This window comes from Macadamia integrifolia, chromosome 14, assembly GCF_013358625.1.
Source record: "Macadamia integrifolia cultivar HAES 741 chromosome 14, SCU_Mint_v3, whole genome shotgun sequence".
NCBI lineage: Eukaryota > Viridiplantae > Streptophyta > Magnoliopsida > Proteales > Proteaceae > Macadamia > Macadamia integrifolia.
Window position 1 is genome coordinate 8,078,512 of NC_056570.1, and position 7,436 is coordinate 8,085,947.

General features: G+C 37.3%; 1 non-coding gene across 1 annotated transcript; it reads right to left on the reverse strand.

Moving 5' to 3' along the window:
• Nucleotides 1–837: 837 nt before the first annotated feature.
• Nucleotides 838–944, reverse strand: LOC122062213. Its single transcript, XR_006134842.1, has one exon. It is a non-coding gene; the product is annotated as a small nucleolar RNA R71 (small nucleolar RNA).
• Nucleotides 945–7,436: the final 6,492 nt, after the last annotated feature.

Here is a 7,436-nt window from a genome sequence, read left to right on the forward strand (position 1 = left end):
CGATTACTTTTAAAATTCAAAAAAGTTTTTGGGACTGTTGCTGGGGAGAGAGTTCCATGTTATTTTTCACTTTCTTTTGGTAAGTTGGAGTGCTTTGTTTGCTTTGTTTGGTTTTCATTTTTATTTTATTGAATTCCTGAGAAGAACAACTTGCAATAATAGTTGTATCGGTGGAGGTCGCCAAGCCTCACAGTATGATAAAGATAGGTTTTGCCCTATAGCAGTACCTCAGGAATTGACATAAGCAACCCCGGATCCCTACCGGTAAGCTCACACAAAAAAAAAATCAGAAAAAATTTTTCAAAAAAAAATTTTTCTTTTATGTTTGTGGCTTGTCTTATTCTAGTTGTGGATAGTGTTCTGTTACATGAGTGCTGGGTGGGTACGTAATAGTGCCAATAGGTTAGAAAGAAGAGATGCAATAAGTAGTGACCCTATACGTTTGCTCTCTTTAAAGCCTTTTAATATGGGAGACCAATAGCAAAACCCTCCACCTAAATCTCTAAAAGATAGGTTCTACCTTGCTAGAATAGCCCAACCTTCTTGCATAGTTCTACCACAAGCCCCATGGCAATAATTTTGAGCTCAAATCTCAATACATCACTATGTTTTCCCACTTCCATGGGTTGACATCTGAGGATGCATACCTATTTCTAAGGGAATTTGAAGAGGTATGTGATCTAATTAAGATCCAATAGCTTTCTGATGATGCTGTTAAGTTTAGGTTCATCACTTTTGCATTAAAAGACCAAGCTAAAAAGTGATTGTATGGGTTGCCCAAAAATTCCATAGCCACATGCCTTTCTCAAGAAGTTTTTCCTAACTCACAAGACCAATAAGCTTTGAAGTGATATCCTTCAGTTTAGGCAAAAACCTAGTGAGTCCTTTTCCAAACTCATGGAGAGATTTAAGGATCTACTGCAAGAATGCCCTCACCATGGCCTAGACTTATGACATTTATGTTAAATAATTTATGAGGGTATTGATTACCCAACTAAACAAATGATAGAGTCTATGTGCCCTGAGGGATTCACATCCTTTACAGATGAAGGAAAGGCATGGGAATTCTTACTTGACTTAGCTGACAAAACTAGTGAGTGAGAATCAACTCAAGAGAGTGAAAGAACTATAGGAGGGAAAGGATATTTTGTGGATGGATTAGTAGCTAAGGAAGCCCACTTAGATAGCCTTATCAAAATGATTGAGGCTATTGTTCCTAGAGAGCCATCATCAGTTAATTTGGTTAAGATGTGTGCTTGGTGCCAGGCCCCTGGACATGTCATAGAAGAATGCCCCAACACCTTTGGGGGCACTTCTAATGAAAGTGTGAATATCTTATATCAGAATAATCCATATAGTAACACTTACAATCCAGGATGGAGAAATCATCCAAATTTCCCCTGGAACCAGAGCAATCAAGTAGGGCCTTCCAATTTTCATAGTCAAGGTCAATTTGTACCCCAAAGGCCTCCCTTTGCACAATAACCTTTTGCCCCAACTACTTTTCTTAGGCCAAATGTAGGACCTTAAGCTAGTTTCCATAGGCCCCCTCTTCTATCATCTTATCAGTAATCCCCTGGGTTTACCAACACTGGAGAGGCAAGTAGAGTAAGTGATTTGGAAAAGAATATGACCCTCCTCATGACAAGCCATCAAAATCTTATGAGAGAACTCACCCAAGTTGTCTCAATTTTGCGTGAGATGGAGAAGAAAACTTTTTTCAGTCAACTGGAGCCTAACCCTAGGCATCATCAGCTTGTTAATTTACAAGCACCAACTAATGCACCACTGAATGTAGTACAATGTCCAACCGAACAAGGGCCCTCAAACCAATGTAATATTGTTTATGCCCTTAGGATTGGTAGAGAGTACCAACAGAGTGTTCCTAAATGTTTCCAATCTATTACTCCTGTTAACTCTCCTTCAGTTGAGGACACAAGTGTGCCTCTTGTTCTAGTTTTGTCTAATGAACCTAAAGATTCTTATGAAACTAAAGATGATTTGGTTGAGAAAACCAAATATGATTCTTCTGAAAAATAGCAAATCCCTAACAGCCTTTATGTTCCTCCTATCCTCTTTCCTAATCGCTTGGTAAACAAAAAGAAGGCTGCTTCTATGGATAAAATTTTAGAAGTCTTCAAGAAGGTAGAAGTGAACATCCCTCTTTTGGATGTCATATCCCAGATCCCCTCCTATGCAAAGGTCTTAAAAGATTTGTGTACTCACAAATGTATCACTGGTGTACCAAAAAAGACATTTTTGACAGATAACATTAGTTCCATAATTACTCAGTCAATAGCCACCAAGTATAAGGATCCAAGGAGCCCTACCATAGCTTGTGTAATAGGCAACACCTACATTGAGCATGCCTTACTTGACATTGGCGCAAGTGTGAATCTTTTACCTTACTATATGTATAAATAACTAGGATTGGGAAAATAGAAAGCCGCTGGAACTACTCTTTAGTTGGCAGATAGATCTGTTAATATTCCTAAAGAGATGGTTGAGGATGTCTTACTGAAGGTGAGAGAATTTACTTTTCCTGTTGATTTTATTGTATTAGATACCAAGCCCTTCTCAAAAAATGATGAGATCCCCATAATTCTAGGAAGACCATTCCTGGCTACCAGTAATGCATTAATCAATTACTGGAATGGTTTCCTGAGGTTATATTTTGGCACTCAAATTGTTGAGTTTAACATGTTTAGGATAGGCAAGCAACCACATATGGAAGAAGAGATCAATATGCTTGAGAATTTTCTATATTTTTCTAATGATTTAATTATCAACTTTGATATTGATTTTGATTCAAAATTCTAAGAGTGTATGGATGAGTTGGAAGATGATAGTGAAACTTTCTTTTCTGAAGTCTTGAGTCATCACACACCTGTGGAGCCCTTAGGACCCATTTTTAATTCCATTTCCAAACCTTTTATAGCTGAGCCACCTAAGTTAGATCTTAAAGAGTTGCCATCTAATTTGAGGTATGCTTTCCTAGGGCCTGACCAAACTCTTCCAGTAATAATTTCTTCAGATTTGACTTTTAGCCAGGAAGATGAATTACTCAAAGTGTTAAAAGATAATAAGGAAGCCCTAGGTTGGACCATGACTGACATCAAGGGTATAAGCCCTTCTATTGTGCAATATCATATACATCTTCTGGAGGATTCAAAACCATCCACGAAACTCCAAAGAAGAGTAAATCCAGTGATGATGGAAGTCATTAAGAAAGAGATCCTAAAGTGCTTGGATTATGGAATAATTTATCATATTTCTGATAGCCAATGGGTAAGCCCAGTTCATGTAATGCCCAAGAAGTCTGGTGTTACTGTAGTTCCCACTGCCAATAACAAATTGATTCCAACTCATGTCTAATCAGGGCCGAGAGTGTGCATAGACTATAGGAAACTTAATGCAGAAACTTAGATAGACCACTTCCCATTGCCATTCATTGACTAGATGTTAGAGAGTTTAGCTAGACATGAATACTATTATTTTCTTGATGGATATTTCGGCTATAACCAAATTTCAATTGCTTTAGAGAACCAACATAAGATCACTTTTATATGCCTATATGGAACATTTGCTTACAGGAGTATGCCCTTTGGGCTTTGCAATGCCCCTACTACATTCTAACGATGTATGATGAGCATCTTTTTTGACATGGTCAAAAAATTCTTAGAAGTATTTATGGATGACTTTTCAATTCATAGGAATTCTTATTCTCAGTGTTTTCACAATCTTTCCCTAGTTTTGAAAAGGTGCATATCTAAGAATTTGATTTTGAATTGGGAGAAATGCCATTTTATGGTTAAATCTGGTATTGTTTTAGGCCATGTTGTATCCAAGGAGGGAATTAAGGTAGATAGAGCCAAAGTAGATTTAATTGTTAATTTACCACATCCCCAATCTATTAAGGATGTCCAGTCTTTTTTTGGTCATATTGGCTTCTACAGAAGGTTTCTTAAGAACTTTAGTTAGTTAGCCAGGCCTCTCACTTCACTACTTGCTAAAGATCAAACTTTTGAGTTTTCTACAAAATACCTAGAATCTTTTGAGCTACTTAAGAATGAGCTAACCAAAGCATCCATTGTTCAACCACCTGTTTGGACTGAACCTTTTGAACTGATGTGTGATGCTTCTGATTTTGCCATAGAAGTAGTTTTGGGTCAAAGGATTAATAAGTTTCCCATTGTCATTTACTATGCTAGTAGGACCCTAAATGATGCACAACTCAATTACAAAACCACTGAAAAAAAAATTTTAGTTGTTGTGTTTGCGCTAGAAAAGTTTCAATCTTAATTAGTTGGGTCACATGTGGTGGTGTACACTGATCATTCCGCTCTTAGATACCTAGTCCAGAAGAAGGATGCCGAAGCCCGTCTCATTAGGTGGATTTCACTTTTGCAAGTGTTTGATTTGGATATTAGGGATAAGAAAGGAAGTGAAAACCTAGTTGCAGACCATTTATCCCGGCTTTCCAATTCCTTGACTGTTTCTCTAGTCAATGAGAATTTTCCTATGAACAATTACTTGCAGTGTCCAGTCAAACCATGGTTTGCTGATATTATCAACTTCTTAGTCTCAGGTGTGACTCCAGATCACTAGTCCACCCAAGATAAGTATAGGTTTCATTCCCAAGTTAAGTACTTTTTCTGGGGTGATCCTTATTTGTTTAAGATATGTCCGGATCAGATTATCCGATAATATGTTCCTAATCATGAACAACATTCCATTCTCTCTTTTTTTCATGATCAGGCATGTGGAGGCTATTTTAGTACGAAGAAGACTGCGGCCAAAGTTTTACAGTGTTGATTCTATTGGCCTAGTCTCTTCTAAGATGCTTTTTTGTATTGCAAGTCTTGTAAAGCCTGTCAATCTTTAGGATGTGTGACTAAGAGAAATATGATGCCCCTCAACCCAATTCTAGTTGTTGAGATTTTTTATGTGTGGGGTATTGATTTCATGGGACCATTCCCTAATTCTTCTAAGAATTTATACATCTTATTGGCTATAGATTATGTTTCCAAATGGATTGAAGCCATTGCCTATAAATCTAATGATCACAAAGTGGTGATCAAGTTTATAAAAGGGCACATTTTTTCACCCTTTGGCACACCATGTGCTATTATTAGTGATAGGGGTGCACACTTTTGCAATAGGCCTTTTGACGCCTTGATGAAGAAATATGGGAACACCGATAAGCTGGCTACACCCTATCATCTTCAAACTAGTGGTCAGGTTGAGGTATCCAATAGGAAGATTAAGAAAATTCTGGAAAAGTCTATCAACCCTAATCACAAGGATTGGTCTAGTCGATTGGTGGATGCCTTGTGGGCGCATAGGACTGCTTATAAGATTGATTTGGGTCAATCTCCCTACCATCTGGTGTATGGAAAACCATGTCACTTACTGGTTGATTTGAACATAAGGCGTTTTGGGCTATCAAATAGCTAAATTTTGATTTGTCTACTGCTGGTACTCATAAAGGACTCCAACTAGCAGAGTTGGAGGAGATTAGAAATGATACCTATGACAATGCTAGGATTTATAAGGCGAAAACCAAGTGTTTTTATGATAGATAAATCTTTAGGAAGTCTTTCACTCCTGATGATAAGGTTTTGCTTTACAATTCTAGGTTGCATATTTTTCCAGGCAAGTTGAGATCCCGTTGGGATGGTCCTTATATTGTGCAGACTATTTTTTCTTATGGTGCTGTTGAGGTTTTAAACCCTAGCACAAATGTAATTTTCAAGGTCAATGATCAACATCTAAAACCATTCTTTGAGCTTCTACTACTGCTAGTGAAGAGGTCATGGATCTCCTTGAACCTCTTTACACTGATGACTAACTTTTAATCAAGTATGACCCCCTTGCATTGTTTTTGCTTTTGATTCTTTCCATGCATTAAGGACATTGCTTTAATTAAGTGTGGGGGAGGGAAACTAGTTTTTTTTTTTTTTTTTTTTTTCCTCTGTTTATGTTTGTTTTTCTTTTTGTTTTTAAGCTTGCTAAGGATGAAGTCCTACTTTGAATTTTGGCTAATGATCATACCATTCGGTTGCTTGATGTCTGAAAGAAATAATTTTGATTAAGGTACCCATCTTGAACGTATAAAAACCTCGTTGAGAAAAAAAGAAACAAGCCTATGTCTTGAGATGGGACTCTCTTTTGAAAAATAAGAGACCCTTGTTTTACAGTGTTGGATCATATGTAAGTATGTGGGTTCCTTGTACTCTTGATTTGGAGTTGAGACCTTTTCAATTTGGCATATGTTGACAAATACACAATTTTAAATGAAGTGTGGAAAGTGGTATAAATGAGAAATAAGTGTTGATTTCCTTAGAACTAGACAGGGCATTGTGCCTTAGGAAGCATGCTGTCTTGATCAAAATTCCTACGGAGGAAACTTCTAAAAGAACTCTAGCGTCACTATCTATGTGGGCATATGCAAAAAGTGAAGCTACATTGTAACTTGGGTGTCTGGTGCTTGTTCCACCATGTCATTCATGCCAACAGTAGTGGATTAGGATAGAGTTATTATGAAAAAGAAAAAAAAACCACATAGCAGGAAAGTATGTGTAAATGTTATAAATACCTTAGTAACTTGTTTGGTAAAAAACACTCCAACGCCTTAGTCCTTGGTTCCCTATTATTTCACAAGTGGTCTTGCCTTAAGATAAGGATGTTTTGGAAGAGACAAGGTGAGTTCTGAATTAAGAAATATGCTTGTGCCTGAAATTGATGTGGGGTAAGAAAACTTCAAGTGTGGGGGTCCCGAGATCAAGTGTAAGATGAATTATCTTTACTCAGGATCGGTATGACCCTTACCTTTAGCCAAGGGTAGGATTTGATTTTCTTTTTTTCTGAATTTTGGGTGTATATTCATTGTAAACACCCACGAGACACAACTCATCCACTAGGGGTAATCTAGGGGTTTAAAGGCTTGTTGCACATGCTAAGTGCAATCGTGATTCCTACGAAAGTGAGTTAAGTTTTTTGTGTTACTTTTTATTCTTTTTGTTTTGCTCGTGGACTAGCAAAGTCTAAGTGTGGGGGAATTCTGATGAGCACATTTATGTGTGAAATCTAAGATATAAAAGCATGCATTTTACATATTTAGAATGGTGCTACCTTGGGTTTCTCTCTCTTTTTGTAGGTTTTATATTTTCAATGCCTTAAGGATTATCGGATGTATATCTCCAATTTTACACGTAAAGAGGTCCTATTTCTTTCTATGACTATGAAGAGGATGAAATTATGAGCAAGATGGATGTGTTCAATTAAAAGTACACATCCGTTTGGTCACCCGTACAAGTGATTATTCTTTTCGGGTCAGAAAAAGAATAATAGATCAGAACTGAACTGAGATGCAGAACCAACCTATCTGCAGTTGTCCTAGGGGTATAAGGAGTATTCTAAGATGCCAATAAGGA